General features: G+C 38.4%; 1 long non-coding RNA gene across 4 annotated transcripts in view; it reads left to right on the top strand.

The window, feature by feature from the left end:
- Positions 1 to 16,041, top strand: part of LOC102438244 — a 29,700-nt gene extending 13,659 nt beyond the window's left edge. The window contains exons 2-4 of one of the 4 annotated variants that reach the window (XR_002829173.1): positions 507 to 835; positions 1,869 to 1,923; positions 15,214 to 16,041. This is a non-coding gene — a long non-coding RNA (uncharacterized LOC102438244). Of the gene's footprint in view, positions 1 to 506; positions 836 to 1,235; positions 1,418 to 1,868; positions 1,924 to 2,792; positions 2,815 to 15,213 lie in introns of those variants that run through there. The other 3 variants (XR_002829176.1, XR_002829175.1, XR_002829174.1) reach the window with 3 other exon arrangements.
- Positions 16,042 to 18,935: the final 2,894 nt, after the last annotated feature.

Genomic DNA, 18,935 nt, shown 5'->3' with positions numbered 1-18,935 from the left:
TCGCTTCATGGAGTACAGGGTGCGGGAAATTGGGGGTTATTGGGAAGGCAGGCTGGGGGCAGTGAGGGGCGACTAGGCTGGTGGGGGGTGGCAGTTGGGGGCGACCAGGCCGGCAGAGGGGGCAGTAAGGGGTGACCAGGCAGGCAGGCAGGTGAGCAATTAGGAGCCAGTGGTCCAGGATTGTGAGAGGGATGTCCAACTGCCGGTTTAGGCCCGATCCTGGGGATCCTGGATTGGAGAGGGTGCAGGCTGGGCTGAGGGGACACCACCCCCATCCCCTGCCCCATGCACGAATTTCGGCCTCTAGTATACTTATATGTATAACCCATGGAACGTGGACAATAGGGTGGTAAGGATCTGAGGGGTGGTAGGGGCTGAACAGAGGGGATAAAAGGGGGGGATGGGAGACATCTGTAATACTGCCCACAATAAAAAAATGAAAGAAATAAAAGCTTCTACAAATAAGTAAAGTAACTTGTTTTCTTTACTTTTTCTTTTTTTTCTAGAGTACCTGAGCCAAGACAACATTTATACCTTCCTGGTGGTTCAGAAACAAGTCTCTGTAGAACCACAAGCAAAGAAAGGAAACATTCTGTCTTTTTCTTAATTAATTTGACTACATAAGATACTTGACTTCCAGGAACTAAAACACAAGGAAGTATTAAAATTATTATTTGGACATCATTGGACATCCATCATACTGAGGAGTGTGCTTTGTGAAGCTTCCCAAGTAGAGATTTGGAAATTTCCTTGGTGCTCATTTATACTTTGGACTATAAGCATGAGTGAGTTCTGGTTGTGTTTCAACTGCTGTATTGCAGAACAGCCTCAACCTGTAAGTATGAATTAATATACGCACAGATTGGGTGGGTGCTTATGAAACATACTGCTGGTGCTAAGTTGAGAATCAGGACCCTAGCAGTAATTGCAGGGCAGTTCTAAGGAGTGTCACAGAGAGTAGTTCAATGGATCTCCGAAAATCTGGTTAAAAAAAAGGGGGGGGAAGGAAAATAAATTAATGTTTTTTTGAGTAAATGATGTCACAAACTGTGCTAGACCATTGTACATGACTGGGAAGGCTGTGCTCTTTCACCAAGTAGATGACTTCTGGAGGAAAAGTGAGAGAAGGAGCTAAAACAGCTCAGTCGGCCTTGGAAATCAGGGGTGCAAGATGTGACAGCCAGACCAGATTGCACTCACATTTTTTTCAATTTACCATCTCATTTTCCTAACAGAAACCCTTGGAGGAAGATACCATTATCCTTATTTTCCAGTTGAAATAGATCCAGTTTTTTTGCCCAAAGTCATATTAGGTAGTAAGTGGTCTTGGCTGACTTTTTTTTGGCACATGCCCCACTTTTTTGTGCCGTCTAAACTATGCACATATTGTTACCTCTACCGAAATCCTGCCCTCCAACCTCCAATTTTCTGTTCATCTAGATCAGCAGTTCTCAACCTGTGGGTCGCGACCCCTTTGGGGGTCGAACGACCCTTTCACAGGGGTCACCTAAGACCATCGGAAAACACATATATAATTACATATTGTTTTTGTGATTAATCACTATGCTTTAATTATGTTCAATTTGTAACAATGAAATTGGGGGTCACCACAACATGAGGAACTGTATTAAAGGGTCGCAGCATTAGGAAGGTTGAGAACCACTGATCTAGATCAAAAGTCACCTCTACAAAATCTTCCCCAGCTATCTCCTGACTTAGCAAATATTTATCTGCATTCCTACCAGCTCTTTAATTCATTTTTCTATTATGGCATGGAACTTCTTACATAGTAATAATTGTTCTCTAGTCTCTCCCACCACATTTTTAATTCTATAGGGGCCCTGACCTTATTTACTTTGTATCTAAAGCATCAAATCTAATACCTTGGAGAATCTATTACATGCTGGCTGGCTGGCTGAATAAGTGAGTTTATGTTTTATTGTTTGTGATAGCATAAAAGGACAAATGAGGTATAATCTTTTCTAAGCCTTTCCCTGGGTATGCACAGTTAATTTCTAATTTTCCTCATATATGCATTTGTTTTTGAATGTCTTAGTCTGTTATGTCTAGCTCCCCAAAGGGTAAAATATGAAAGATAAAGGGTGGGGGGAGGAGGAGAATGGGTTGTTGGCTTTTTTAAAAAAATCTTTTTTAATTGATTTTAGAGTGAGGAAGGGAGAGAGAGAAACATTAGTGATGAGAGAGAATCATTGATCAACTGCCTCCTGCACGCCCCCTACTGGGGATCAAGCCTGCAACCCAGGCATGTGCCCTGACCAGCAATCAAACCCTGACCTCCTGGTTCCCTGGTTCATGGGTTGATGCTCAAGCACTGAGCCACACCGGCCGGGCAGGTGCTAGCTTTTTAAATCCCCTGGAAGTCACTGCAGCCAGACAAGGAGGGGCTTGCAACAAACAGTGTGGGGAGGTGTTCCAACACTGGCTGCCTATCTCTTTCTTCTCTGTGATCAGAAGTGGAGATATTTGGAGGACCGGGTCCTTTTTGCCTACTCTGGCTACCATAGCCGAGTGTGAGCTGCTCTAGGAACACAGCAAGAGCTGGCTGATGGGTAATGCTACTGTGCTAAGGGCTGACATTGCCTGAAATTACTGTGGTTTACCTTTCAAGCCTTCCGCTGGTGGTTGTAATCCTTGAACAGACTCGAGTTCGAAAATAGTTACATCAGGCTGATTCTGCCCCTGTGGTTGTTGGGTGGCGATGCAGATTCCTGGTGCTCCATGTCCACCATCTTTCTGTTTACTACTTTTATAATTTTGGTTTTTATATTTAGCGCTTTGATCTGTGAAATGTGGAAGATTGGTTGATTTGTGTGGTGTGAGGTGAGGGTTTAACTATTCTTTCATGCTAATCAGCTATCTAAAGACAGTTCATTAAATAGCCAATCTTTTTATTAGTGATTTGAAATGTCATCTTTATTATATACTATGCTTTCATATAGTTAAGAGTCCATTTCTGAAATACATTTCTTTTGGTACATGTGTTTACACATATACTGGTACTACCATATTGTTTTAATTGTTGGTGTTAGTGTATTTTGCTGCTTCATAGAAGAGATCTCTTTCATAGATCTTTTTCAACTGTATTGGTAATGTCTTATTTTTTAAGTTGGATTATTATTTGAGCCCTTATTATTTTCTTCATGTTTTTATTTGTATGAGATATTTCATAATGCATATTTTTATAAGTGTTTACTTTAGGATTGCATTAAATTTAGAATAAGGGATGAGAATTGACATCTTTAAAATTGAGTAATCTCGTTGAGAAACATGGCATGTGTCTTAATTTGTATAGACCTTTTCATGTAATTTTTGCACATTTCTTATTAACTTTGTTTTAGATATTTTATGGATTTTATATTACTATTCTGCTTGAAATTCTGTTTGTCTTTGATATTTCCTAATTGGATTGTACTAATGTATAGGAAACTAATAATGTTATGTACTAATTTTTTATGCAGACACCTTACTGAACACTATATTTTCTAAATATGTCGATATAGTGACATTTTTAAACCTTTTTCTGATACATAAACCTTTTGTGTTGTTGATATCTTAACAGCATTGACTGAGATCTCCAGTATTATGATGTTGAGTAGTATCATTAAGGGTTGAGCATCCTTGCTTCTCCTGACTTTAAAGCAGCGGTTCTCAACCTGTGGGTCACGACCCCTTTGGCGGTCGAATGACCCTTTCACAGGGGTCGCCTAAGACCATCCTGCATATCAAATATTTACATTACGATTCATAACAGTAGCAATATTACAGTTATGAAGTAGCAACGAAAATAATTTTATGGTTGGGTCACAACATGAGGAACTGTATTTAAAGGGCCAGAAGGTTGAGAACCACTGCTTTAAAGGGCTAGGTTGTAATTTACTTAAACATAAAATGAATGTGTATTTTAGTGATTGTATGTTTACCTACACGTTTAAGTTATTGTATACAATTTACCTCTGATATTTCCAAAGATTACATTTTTAACATTTTTAAAGATTATGGAATACTTGAATCCTGTTGCCATTTAGTTTTTAATATTCCTTGTAATTTTTTGTTGGAAATTAGACATGATAATTCTGGGTAAAAGGAAGTGAGGTAAATAGGCCTTTATTTTGAGGTTTTATATTTATCTGGATAGGGGTTAGGCCATACTGTTTGCTGTAGCTGTAGGTGAGGGTAAAATTTCCTTCAGTATCCTTGTATGTGTTTTGAGTTTCCCTAGAGACTTCTTAAATATTCCCCTATTATATAGGAGCCATGTTACAGATGATGGTGAGGTGGTGGGGAAGGGGAAACTTTATGTACTGCTGTGCTTAGATTTCAGTCTTAGTGAGTCTGCCCCTGGGCTGTGATGAACACAAGTACGTCTCAGTTTTGTTTTGGTTTTTACTTAGTTCATACAAAAAGGCTAGAGGGGGCTAGAGTTGGGTATTTCTTTTTCCCTATGTGGAAGGCTAGTGTTGGATAATTCTCTTCCCCAGAGCTGGTTAGTTTCTAGTAAAACCCGTCGATTGGGCTCTGGGGAAGTAGTTTCTCTTCAGGATAGGCTTTGTTAAGAACAGAATGCTCTGGCTTACTTAAAAATGGCTCCCATTCCTCACTCTTTGCTGAAAAACACGGGAGACCTTTCTCTGATGTGCACTTGAAGAACATAGAGTTCCTGGAGGCAAAACTCACAGAAGTGTGGGGTCCCCCTAAGACTGGACCCGTGGGGTTTTTTACTGTCAGACTTGTCTACGCTAATCCTCCAGCAGTTCATCAGTTACAGGTTAGGTTTTCCTACACTGGTCCTGGATACCCTTGGAGGTTTCACCTCATGATAACTTGTGATTTTTATATCTGCCTCTCCAATTTTGGGGGCAGTGGTTCTCTCTGTGATCCCAGTTCTCGAATGGCTGTAAGAATTGTTGGTTTTCACTTTAACTTTTTCCTGTTGTGTGGACGGGAATGACACTTTCCAAACTCTTACATGCCAGACCACAAACCAGAAATTGTATTGCCATATTTTTTTAAGATTGATTACTTTATTGCTGGTATTCATAATGTATATAACAAAGTGAATCCTGTTCCAGCATGTGATCTAGGTATACTCATATAAAGCTAAAATAGCAAGGCATAGATTAGAAATTTAATGTCAGGAGCATACAGCCTTGGAATTATAAATATGACATTGGAAATACATTTTTTGCTGTACAAAGGATATGCAGCATGAGTTTTTTGCACACATATAACATGTCAGTATTGTGTTATTGTTTAATAATACATATTTGTATGAAATATTCCACAGGAATTCCATGGGCATCTGATTTCTTAGTCTTTTGGACTTGCTGAGAAATATGACACAAAACTGATCAGGGCATTGTGGTTACTGCAGTGGAAGAATAGCTTGTTTGTTGGCACTTAGTGACTTCACTGACAATTATATGTATGTTTATAGTCTACAAAAACATATCCTTGCCATTCCATTAGGCAGTATCAAGAGTGCCTTATTTGAAAGCTGCTTAGTCATCTCTAAATACTTTAGTTTTCTAAAGTATTTACTGAAATTAAGTGCCGCATGCCATCTCTCCCACTCGTTCCTTACCACCCCCTGCTCTTGCACATTCCATGTGTGAAAAAGGAATAACCCAACATTGGGAAGAACATAGACTTCATTTTTCTGTGTAGTAGCATACAAATCATACTTTTTCTTCTGACTCCTTCATTTTAGGACAGTATAATACAGTCCCATTTTTTTTAGCGGTAGTAATCCAGACCTCTTTAATTGATGGTAGTATAAATGCTGTAGTTGCTGTTGCTAGATATAGCGAAGGCTGTAAATTTAAAATTGGATGGTGCCTTACAACACAATTTTTTAACACGTTAAGCCCCATGTCATTCGCCGGTGACTGACACTATACTTTCCGTCCAGAAGACAAAACAGCCTGGGCACTTAATGTGTTAAAAATGGAAAGGTTCATAAGCTATTTACAGGACTGTAGTGAAGTCTTGACCTACTTATTGTTGTGCATTGGAGTACAGGTGGGCTTCTTTTCCCCCTAGCTTACTGAGGTATAATTAGTATACAAAAAACTGCACATAATAGCCCTAGCTGGTTTGGCTCAGTGGATAGAGTGTCAGCCTGCGGACTGAAGGGTCCCAGGTTCGATTCCAGTCAAGGGCACATGCCCAGGTTGCAGGCTCGATCCCCAGTAGGGGGCGTGCAGGAGGCAGCCAATCAATGATTCTCTCTTATCATTGATGTTTCTATCTCTTTCTCCCTCTCCCTTCCTCTCTGAAATCAATAAAAATATATTAAAAAAAACAAACAAAAAAACCCTGCACATAATTAATGTATACAATCTGGTGAGTTTGGGCATATATATATACACACAGTCCTGTTACGACCATCACAATCAAAGACATATACTTCTAAGGTATCCTCAAAAAACAATGAATATTGATTTGCACCCCCCCCTTCTATTCATCTATTCATGTTACATGCCTTCCCCATTTGATGTTTTTGCCATATGGTATTGATAATTGCTATTTGTCTCTGAAATGTGTTATTTTAATTAGATATGTACAGTCACCATTATTAGTGCATATAATAATACTGCTATTTCTACAATGGGCCAGGTACTGACGAAATAACAGCGAACAAAACAGACATTGTCTCTGCCATTATGGCTTTCACTGCAATGGCAGAAATATGTAGTAAATAAATAAGTGTATATGATGTCAGGTGATGATAACTGCTTTATGGAAAAAGAAAGCAGGAACATAATATAGAGAAGGAAAAATGGTGGTATTAATGGTGTACCGCATAGTCCTCTCTGATGAAGTGATTTTTAAAAAAATATGTATTTTTATTGGTTTCAGAGAGGGAGGGAGGGAGGGGGGGAGAGAGAGAGAAACATCAATGATAAGAGAGAATCATTAATCGGCATATTAGCATATTATTATATACCTATAGATGAAGCAGGCCATTTCTTAGCAAGCCAGGTTGCTGCTCTTTTTAGTTACTTAAAATGTGACATCAGCAAAAATAATAATTCAAAAGTAGATGATATTATGATGAATCCCTTGTACCTATTTCTCAGCTCAATCATTTTATTTTATCTGATAATTATTTGCCTCATTCAATTCCTTTTTCCCTTTCCTGCATTATTTTGAAGCCAAATCCCAAGAATTACATAATTTTATCCATAAATACATGTCAATATTTATCCCTGAAAGATGACTCTTATATAACATAACCACAATACCATTATACAAAAATATTAATAAGTTATAAGTTTGCTTTACATGTAAGGTATAATAAGCATGAAGCAAATATTACTCAAATTAAGAAACAGGGATTGCCAACACCTCAGAAGCCTCCTAGTGTGCTTTCCCACTACACCCTTGCTCCAATACAAACAAAATAGAACCAGAGGCATGGATACATGGAACAGACTGACAGCTGTCAGAGCAGAGCGTTGGAAGCAGAGAGGACTGGATGGAAGAAGGTGAAGAAATTAGCCACATAACATATGCTTAATCCATAGACACAGACAGCAGTGGTGATGCCCAGAGGGAAAGGGGTGTGAGGGCTGGATGGAGGTGGACAAAGAAGATGAAAATAGGGATATCTATAATAATGTCAGCAGTAAAAATAAAGTTAAAGGAAAATCTGGGTTAACAGTGTGGTCCTAGGTATTATGAGCAACGCTCTTTTATGCCTTGTGTATATGTGTTGTTCTAGGGTATATACCTAGGATGAAATTACTGGCTTTAAAGTCTAAGGACATTCACTTTTACTGTGGGAGAGCACATTGTTTTAAATTTGCTGTTACTAATTTACATTCCACCAGCAGTTTGAGTGTCCCAACCATTGTTCCATATCCTCATCAACACATGGTGTTTTCAGACTTTTAGATTTTTATCAGCCTGGGAGAAAAAAGTATGGCATCTCTTTGATATTTGACCTTGCATTTAATACAATGAGAGTGAAAAGTAACCTGACTTCTTGGACTATTAGGTTGTCTCAATAAATCAGAGATTTCTTGAAATAAAATTCCCCAATTTAGCTCTGCTACACTTTTGTTCATCAGCATTTCCATTTATATATTAGCATGAGGTCATTTCTTTCAGAGTACAAAAAAAAGACACACTTAGATAAATTGAAACATTAAGTTAGGACATTATACTGTAGCAGCTTTCATTTTTGTAGTTAGTTTTAAGTACGCTTAAGCATTTATCTACTATTTACTGTTTCTAGGAACTACTGAAGAAATAAATGCAGTCAGTAGCCACCAGGTATTTATGTCACCTATATACTAAGTATAGTATATTTAGAGCTATAAATATAGTAGAGCTTAATTGAAAAAAGAAAGATGAAAAATAAAAACAGAAGTTCTAGTATTTTCCTTTCACATCCCAGGACCTCTTGGGAGAGCATATCTCACATGACAGACCATTGAATACAGAACAAGTTAGAGCACGGAGCTCTGGAGTCCAAAAATAATATGATTTTTAATTGTGATACAAATAATTACCACTAAAAGGAAAATAAAAGAAACCCGGGGGAAATTTTTTTTTTTCTAACTGGAAGAAAACCCATTGTGGTCACGTAACTAAAAAATACACATATGTGGCCAATAAGCCCCAATGAAATTTTTTTCCCTATATGATCTTTAGAATTTTCTGTCCTCATGTTTATAAAGACAGTCTTCCTCATCTGGGAGGTCATGTTAAGTAGTCAGTGTGTGCTCCTATTAACTGGCCATTTCTATGAATGTTGAAACATTTCTTAAAAGGTCTATTGTTTGCAAGTCATCTGACCCTATCTGGGAGATTGTTATGTTTAGAAAACAGTCTTCAATGACAAGTTCTGTCATTCCTGAAAATGATATGAAAGTCTGCATCTTTTAATAAGCCTGTGAATTCTTAAAATGCCTAAAATAAAGTTGCTTCTCTAATACACCAATAGCATTAAGCTTTGTTTTGCTATTGGGTTTTATAAGCTTAGAAATAGCAAGAATGAAGGGGAGTAGGCCTTTATTTATCTAGAGTTAGTGTGGATTTCGTTCTTATCTCACATAGTGTAGTATATACAAATAGGAAAGAAAGTAATACTCTTAAGGAACTCAAACTATTATTTTTGAAATCAGAATTAAAAAATCAATACTAGGCAGGTAAAGTTCAGGTAATAAACTAGTCATTGTTGTAGGAAAATAAAATGGTTATGCAATTTTTATATAATCTGTGACTAAAGAGAAATTAGAATTTAAATAATTTCTGGGGACTGATGGTATAGTGATATTTTAATTATCTGGGCTTGATTTTTATGATGTCTATGATATATTGAACATTTTCAGAAACACTTTTTAAGAATCTTTTCATTGGTGATGTAAATATATGGTAAAATAAATTCTGTTTTCATATTTATCTGCCTTAAACTTGTAGAATGGGTAAACAATATTACAGATCAATTTTATTAGTGGCTCTCTCATATGCAAGACAAAGTCTGATCTCAGCTATGTCTCCTTAAGTACCACGTACTCTAAAGATTTGCCTGGTTTCTTATCATTTTTGTACATAATAAACATTCTAATTTTTTTAGATAAGCTGTTTTGTTTGCTTATGTTCCATTTATTTTTGTAGATTGAACTTTTATTTCCTTGAAAAGTAATTTCTTATATTTCTCCATTTTAGTAGTTGGGACATTATTTATTTTGTTTTCATTTGTGATTTGTTTTCTGTTTTCATTGTGAACTCAAATTTTTCATACAATCATAAAATTTTAGCTCTTAAAGGCATCTAAGCAAACATCTGTGTAGTCAAATGCATGTACATACACATGCAGATTTGGAAACTATATTAGAAAGTTAGCTAGTAACTTAAATTAAGACTAGTGAATCAAAACTAGTTAAAGACTAGTTTTGGGGGTTTTTTTCTACTTTATGTTTTGGTAAATTTTATCCAAATGAAAAGGAATACACCTATTGGATATGAAATTGAATTATAAGACTATGCCAATATACAACACTAGTTTTGATGAGGTGGAACCAGCAGTTTTAACATTTTATTTTATTTTAGTTTTTCTTTAGTTTTAACATTTTAAAAGACCTTGCCACCAAATGTTAATTATTAATCTGACTTAAAAAAATTTTTTATTTATTTCAGAGAGGAAGGGAGAGGGAGAGAGATATAGAAACATCAATGATGAGAGAGAATTGTTGATCAGCTGCCTCCTGCACGTCCCCCATTGGGGATTGAGCCTGCGACCTGGGCATGTGCCCTGACGGAATCAAACCATGATCTCCTGGTTCATAGGTCGATTCTCAACCACCGAGCCACGCCAGAGCCATGTCGGCCAGGCTTATCTGACATTTATAGACCTTCTTAGTCCAAATACTTTCATATACATTAACTTAATGATATGCATAACTATCATCTTAATTCACTCCCCCTCCCCCTTCCCTATCTCTCTGTTTTGTATGGTTTGGATCAGTGGTTCCCAAACTTATTTGGCCTACCGCCCCCTTTCTAGAAAAAATATTACTCAGCCCCTGGAAATTAATTTTTTAAAAATTTTAATAGCAGTTACTCATCGCCCCCAAATGCACCTGTGGCCATCACTGCCCCCCTGGATCGCTGCAGCGCCCATGGGGGGGGGGGGGGGCGGTAGCGCCCACTTTGGGAATCAGTGGTTTGGATTTTGGTTTTATTTTATTTGTTCTTGCTGTATCTACCTGGCATCTTTATATACACAAATACTTCTTTTGCATGTCTCTATTATGTATATATGCATATACTAACAATTCATTAAGGTACTAGAAACAGTGTTAGCTGTCTGTGAGTCTGGCTCATAGAATAAGTAAACAGAACCTCCTCTAAGAAAAGCAATTACTAGATGCCATTTTCTTGCCTATCTTAAGAACAGGTAAAATTAGTAAGAAACATAAGACAAATGTGATTTCAGTAGTGTTTAGCTTTGGGAAATTTATCTCATTTTTAGGAGCTTTAAAGTTAAGGGTAATTATGAGAAACTAAGTTTTTCCCTCTTTTTTCTCCTCTTCATGAGATCTGGTTTTTTATGGGAGTTAGAGTTATTCAGATATGGGTTTGAATTTTAGTGCCAGTACTTATTTACTGTTTGACCTTGAGTAGATTTATTCTTTGCAAATAGGAATAATGATAAGAAAAATAGAAGTAATAATTCTGTTTCATAGGATTCAGTATATTAAAGTAGATAATAGATTAAGTGTTTTAAATAAGATAATTTATGTAAAGTGCTCAGCTAGTACCTGGCATTTAGTAAGTGCTCCTATTATGGATGTTGAGTTGATAAATTGTTTCCTCTTTTTTTAAATAATGTGGGTTTTGGCTTTATTTTGTTTTTACCTCAATTAGTTACAAGTACATTTTATTTGAAATGAACAGAGGTGGTTTTGTTTTGTTTTTAGTTACCAGGAAGAGAGATCCAATTGTCTAATATAAGAGAGGATGTTGGACTGAGCACACACACACACACAAGCTCTCTCTCCAAAACCCCACTTTACATGACATTAAAGGAATTTAAAAACAAAATGTAGCTTTGGCAGGTGTGGCTTAGTGGATGAGCATCATCCCACACACTGAAAGGTCGGTGGTTAGATTCCGATTCAGGGCACCTACCCAGGTTTCGGGTTTGGTCCTTGGTCAGAGTTCATATGGGAGGCAACAGATCAATGTTTCTCTTCCTCTATCTGAAATCAATTTTAATAAAACATTAAAAAAAAGAAAAAAGAATTTGCTTTAAAAAAAAAAGGCCTCTGCTGAATGAAAAAACAAAAGGCACAGAATGCTCCCAGGAACAAGCTGGAATTACAACTGAAATAAGGAAAGGCTTCCTGAATAATCAATGGAAAACTCACAGGAGAGAAACCTGATACCCAAGGACCGAAGGTGGAGACCATATAGAGACTGGTAGGAGGGGCGGAGGCTCAAAAGGGCTGGCCGGGCACCCACAGATGGCAACTGAAGTCCCGGAGAGATGTCTGCGGTGGGTGGGGGGGTGGGGGGGGAGTGTGCCACTGAAAACTCTGTGATATAATCCCAAAGCTGGGCTTCCCAGCAGAAAGCACCAAACTGAGGATGGTACCCATATAGCATCTAGCTGTGAAAAGTAGTGGGGTGCTGTCTGCCAGGGAATGGCAGCTGGAAGTTCAGGCACCCACTTAAAGGGCCAATGCACAAAAATTCCCTGTGGGGCCACCCACCTTGTGCTCTGGCAGAGGGAGGGTGAAGTGGACTGGAGCTGTGAGAGCAGAAACCAGGACTGGGGACTCGGGGGATAGGGCTCAGAAGGCAGACACCCCAAGTTTCGTGCTGAGTCATTCCCTCACACAGCTGAGGACATCTTTCCCACATAGACATCTGCCTTGCCTGGGGGGAAAACAGTTGGCACACCCTATAGGAAAACATCTTACCTTGAGGCCACTTAAGAGATTAAAAGTAACAATTAGCCTCCTGACAGAAGCAACTGCCCCACCTGTTGAAAAAACTCTCCACACCTGAGGACGATTGCCTGTGGGCAATTCAACTCTGAATCCTATTAGTCTGTAGACCAGTGGTTCTCAACCTGTGGGTCGCGACCCCTTTGGGGGCCGAATGACCCTTTCACAGGGGTCGCCTAAGACCATCGGAAAACGCATATATAATTACATATTGTTTTTGTGATTAATCACTATGCTTTAATTATGTTCAATTTGTAACAATGAAAATACATCCTGCATATCAGATATTTACATTACGATTCATAACAGTAGCAAAATTACAGTTATGAAGTAGCAACGAAAATAATTTTATGGTTGGGGGTCATCACAACATGAGGACCTGTATTAAAGCAGTGGTTCTCAACCTTCTGGCCCTTTAAATACAGTTCCTCATGTTGTGACCCAACCATAAAATTATTTTCGTTGCTACTTCATAACTATAATGTTGCTACTGTTATGAATCGTAATGTAAATATCTGATATGCAGGATGGTCTTAGGCGACCCCTGTGAAAGGGTCGTTCAACCGCCAAAGGGGTCGCAACCCACAGGTTGAGAACCACTGGTATTAAAGGGTCGCAGCATTAGGAAGGTTGAGAACCACTGCTGTAGACAGAGGTGGTCTCTGGAGGCTTTGAGTCTTTGCCTGATCCAATTAGTCAGAAACAGCCTTTAACACTGTCCTGCACTAGAGATTGAGAAGTATAGAGGATCTACCTAAAACATAGTCACAAACCAAACGGACAACCAAAATGAGGAAACAAGAACCCCCCCCCCAAAGGAAACAACCCCCAAATGAAAGAACTAGTGAATTCTCCAGAAGAAGAGATAAATGAAGCAGAGATAAGAAATTTATGTGAAACAGAGTTCAGAGTAATGATGTTTAAAATGCTCAACAGTATGAAAAAAGATATAATAACTATGAAAAAAGAACAGTCTGAGATAAAGAATGACATAACACAAATAAAGAACACATTGGAAGAAATATACAGCAGATTAGGGGAAGCTGAGGATTGAATCAGTGAATTAGAATACAGAGGTGAAAACATCACTCAATTAGAGAACCAAAAAGAAAAAACAATTAAAAGTCAGGAGAACAGCTTAAAGGAGCTGTGGGACAATGTGAAACGTAACAATATTAGAATAGTAGGTGTGCCAGAAGAGGCAGAAAGGGAGAAAGGAATAGAGAAGGTGTTTGAAGAAATAATGGTAGAAAACTTCCCTAACCTGGTAAAGGAAAAAGTCACACAAGTTCAGGAGGCGCAGAGAACCCCGAACGAGAAGAACCCAAACAGACCCATACCCAGACACATCATAATTAAAATGCTAAAAATTAAAGACAAAGAGAGAATCTTAAGGGCAGCAAGAGAAACGAAAACGTACCTACAAAGGAGTTCCCATAAGGCTGACACCTGATTTCTCATCAGAAACTCTACAGGCCAGAAGGGAATGGCATGAAGTACTCAAGGTAATGGAAAGCAAGGATCTGAGACCAAGATTACTATATCCAGCAAGGCTATAATTCAAAATAGACAGTCAAATAAAGAGCTTCCTAGACAAAAAAAGGCTAAAGAAGTTCATCACCACCAAGCCAGCATTACAAGAAATGCTAAAAGGATTGCTGCGAAAGAGAAACAGAGAGAGAAACCTAGCCATACCGAATTAAAATGGCTATAAATAAGTACCTCTCAATAACCCTAAATGTAAATGGATTAAATGCTCCAATCAAAAGGTGTAGGGTAGCTGAATGGATACAAAAACATGACCCAATTATATGCTGGTTACAAGAGACCCATCTCAAAACAAAAGACACAGGATGAAAGTGAAGGGATGGAAAAAATTTTTCCATGCAAATAGAAAAGAAAAAAAAGCTGGAGTTCAATACTCACATCCGACAAAATAGACTTTAAAAGCATCATGCTAAGCGAAATAACCCAGTTGGAGAAAAATAAATATATGATCTTACTCATTTGTGGAGTATAATGAACAACATAAACTGATTAAGAGAAATAGAGCCAGAGGGGGGAAAAATATATAGTAGAATATAATAGAAGTAATCCTGTTTGCAGATTTTTAATATTTCCTACAGCTTTTGTGATATCATACTATGTTAGTACAGTTTTGGTAATATTATTATACTTAAAATCCTTTTATTCTTGAAGTATTAATGTTTATTGTATGTAGTATTATATATAAGATGATTTTTCTTGAATAATTGGTGTCTATTGCATGTAACATTTAAAATTGTTTTTCTTGAGATATTAATGTTTATTGCATGTAACACATCTAAGGTCATTTTCTTGAAATATTAAGGTTTATTGCATGTAAAATAAAAGAGTAAAACTTGTAAACAATAAAATGTATAAAAAGATAAAGCCCACAAAGGAAAAGAAAATGGAGAGTGGAGATAACCCTGGATGAGAGATACTTTTTAAAATGGATGATAGAAAATTTACTAAATGCATCAACAACCTAATTGCCTGAAGAGGGGATACTGACAAAAAGCAAGCCAGCATTTTTAAACCACCTTACTCTTAGAGTGCTTTCAGCCAGGGTCGATTCCCTCAGATTGGCCTTCAGCCAGTTCCTTCTCTAGATTCTACATAAAAGACCCGGTCATATCTGCAGTTGTGGGCTCCCCGAGGAAAAAGTCAGCTTGCCACCTTATTGCCTTTCATTGACCCCACCATTTAGCATGCTGGATGCACACAGGGAAGCCTCGTTGGACAGTCCATGATCACCATGTTACCAGTCCTAAGTCTGTGTGCCAGATGCTTCAAAAGTCCACAACTCAAACGTCAGAGGTTGAAGTAAGGAAAGTTTATTGACCGATGAGATCCCAGCTGAGAAGAGGGGAGCCTAGTGGTAGCTCACATTCATCTTCAGACCGAGTTCAGGCTTCTTTTATGTCAAGGGAAGGGGAAATGGGAGGGCCTGTTTTTGGAATTCCTCTAATGATTAACATGTCTACATGCAAGACAAAGCAGGCGCTGTTAGCCTGAAGGCCATGGGACCTACACAGGCTTGAACAAGATGGAGCCAGAGAGACTGCGAATTTCCCTGTTACAGCCAGGTATGAAGGAAGCTAAAATAAATGAACTGAGTAAAAGAACTTGGAGGAAATACATGCTAACGGGTTGGAAAAGAACTAAAAACAACATGAATATTCCTCAGATGATTAAGATATTGGACTCATTAAACAAAAACAATGTGCATGTAAAGGAAAGAGAAAGAACAAATCAGGAGGACAGTGTTCAGAGATGATAGAATAGCTGAAATGAAGAAGTCCAGTAGAAGGGCTGGAAAGTAAAGAAATCTTCCAGAAAGTGAAACAAATTGAGATATAGAAAGTACAAGGGAGAAGTTAAAAAAAAATTAGGTGATCGATCCAGGAGTTCAAAATCTGCCCAATTAGAATTCCACAGAGGAGAGAACAGAGCATTTGAGGAGAATAAATTATCAAAGTAACAATACAGGGACAACACAAGAGTTTCTTGGTTAAAGGCCTCTTGTTGAATGAAAAAAAATTTACCCATCCCTGACTGGTTTGGCTCAGTGGATAGAGCCTTGGCCTGTGGACTGAAGGGTCCCAGGTTCGATTCTGGTCAAGGGCATGTACCTTGATTGCGGGCACATCCCCAGTAGGAAGTGTGCAGGAGGCAGCTGATCGATGTTTCTCTCTCATTGATGTTTCTAACTATCTCTCTTCCTCTCTGTAAAATCAATAAAATATATATTTTTAAAAAAATTTACCCAGAACATTAGTGAAAATTCAGACTCTTTGAACTAATCAGCTATCTAACCAGTTGTACTGCAACGTGTTTGCGGACAGTGTTGGAACAATTAATGTTTCATATTAAGTTAAGCAAACAAAAAGCAATTCAACACAAAACAGTACAAGAAAGGAAATTATAAAACTGCTTGGCTTAATTAGGAACAATTTTATTTTTCTTTATTTTACATAGTAAATGTTTTGGGGGAATTATATGACCTTTTTTTGATATACAAAGATGTTTATTTTAGAGAAACTTGTCAGTGCAGTGGTGTGAAGGAAAGAACAGTGGACAAGAAAGACTCAGACCTGTTTGAGTCATTGTGGGACCTTGACAAGTAGTGTGATCTTTTTAGGTACATTGGTTTTCTGTTGCTGCTGAAACAGATTATCACAAGCTCAGTGGCTTTAAAACAACACAAATTTATCATCTTGCAGTGCAAGAGGTCGGAGTCCAGTATAGGTCTCCCGGTACTAAAATAAATGTAGGGCATCGTATTCCATGAGGCTTTCCTTGTGCAGTATGCAAGGTGTTTCACCAGCCCCTTACACGCTAGCTGTTGTAGCATGCGTACACATACCATGCACAGAAACAACACCAGGTGGACCCATGGCAGCAGAAATCTCCCGGGTCATAGAGCCTTTAACACTCAAAAGCATTGAAATCTGTATCATTAGTTCTTTAAAAAGCTATTTCAGATGAGTTTTTTTAAACTTATTTTGTACTTCAGTTTTCATACTTGTGATACGTGACTTAAACCAGATACTAACTTGAAATAGAAGGAGAAAAAGAACTCCCTGTGTTGCTTTAGGTTTCTCACTGAGATGAGAACAGCTAGTTCCTTCTGTTTTGCTTTTAGCAATTTTGCCCTTGAAAAGATCACTATAACTTGCTTAGCTATTTCTTTTAAAAACAAATTTGGGGGCCTCCTGCAAACTTCTCATCTGTCACCAGATTCAAAATTTATACTACCTGGGGAGAGGTTCGTTAACCTACTAAATTCTAAAGCACTGCACTTAGAATTGAGTTTTAAATGCATTAGCAGCAACCCACCTATTTTTAAATATTGCCAGCAGGAAATATCTTGTCTTTATGGAGTTTGACTTAGATAATTCACTGCTTGTAACTCTAGTTGGGTGTTTTGATTGCTCTGTGGTGGTCTAAGGTGGCTCATCTTTTATAGAAATGGCTCCTCATAGCAGCCCTTTTCATGAGGACCTGCTGGCATTCCAGTGAGTGCTCAGGGCTCTGGAAGCCAGAGGAGAATGATCGTTACTGTTCTCGGAGCGGAAGATACAGTATGCGTGGGTATCCTGGACAGGTTCATTATCTTCTGAAGTCTTGCGGCCTGAAAGTTCCAGCTTTTTGTCCCTCCCCTGGGTGGCAGGCACTTTCTTCATTCACTGTCAGTTTCTAGGACGACTTCAGGATGTACTATCCCATTACCCTGCGCTCCTGGCCTTCATTTGCTCTTCAGTGGCATGTGTTTGCACACTAAGCTGCCCAGAGAGTAACTTTAGAGGAAGTTTTAACTTTTGAGTGATTAGGCAATCATTGTTTTTCTAGAAGCTGTACTTGATCATTATTCTACAAATGTGAGGGAAGTGGACTATTTATATTGCTACCAAAAAAGTGTTTGAAAAATTAAGCCCTAAAAACGATGTGAATGTAATGTTTATACATTCATAAGTTGACTTACTCAAAAAAAGTATGTTGATGAATTGCTGTGGCCATGTATGGTGCTGGCCCTGGTGGGTTCACATTTTGTACGTCTGTATGGGAGCATACCTTCCATCCAGTGGACCGTTTGAATTTGGTGAAAGGTGCAACTTTTACTTTGGTAGAGGTGACTACAGGTGCTCTGGGAGCACAGAGAAGGAACACCTAAGCCCAGACTAGAGGGTGTAGAGAAGGAAGGCCTGAGTCAGGTTAAGGAGCAGGAAAGAATCCTCCAGGAAGAGGGCAGAGAAGTGAGAGCATATTTAGGGAACTGCAAGTAGCAGATGAAAGCCCAGAGTGCAGGAAAGGAAGTAGTAAAAGATGAGGTAGGCGTGATTAACAGGACTTCATAGGCTGTGTGGCGTTTTGAACTTATCCTCAAAGTTTTTGAAAGCCACTGAGTGTTTTTAAATGGGTGAGTGACATATGATCAGTTTTGTACTTTAGAAAGGTACATTTAGGTAACGGTGAAGAATATTGGGAGGAGGCAGAAGGTTGTAAAGGTGAAAGCAGTTAAGTTAGGGGACAACTGCAGTGAAAGGTGCAAGGTGATAGGGACTTGACAGAGGCTGTGGCAGCGATGGGGCGGTAGAGGTTAGCATCCACAGATGCTGATTTGATGTGCTAGTCTGAGGCAGGAGGTGGAGGGATAGCCCTCAAACATGGCTTGAAGTACTGGGAGAAGTGTTTACCAAAATAGGGAATGAAGAGGAGGTAGAGGGTTACAGAAGTAAGATTATGCGTTCAGTTTTGGACATAGGAAATTTGAGTATCCTCTAGTCCAGCGTGGGCAAACCCCGCCCGAGGGCCGGATCCGGCCCGTTTGAAATGAATAAAACTAAAAAAAAAGACCGTACCCTTTTATGTAATGATGTTTACTTTGAATTTATATTAGTTCACACAAACACTCCATCCATGCTTTTG

Source organism: Myotis lucifugus, unplaced genomic scaffold, assembly GCF_000147115.1.
Source record: "Myotis lucifugus unplaced genomic scaffold, Myoluc2.0 scaffold_1, whole genome shotgun sequence".
Lineage (NCBI taxonomy): Eukaryota > Metazoa > Chordata > Mammalia > Chiroptera > Vespertilionidae > Myotis > Myotis lucifugus.
The sequence above is the reverse complement of the archived record's forward strand: the minus strand, read 5'-3'. Positions and strand labels throughout refer to the sequence as shown.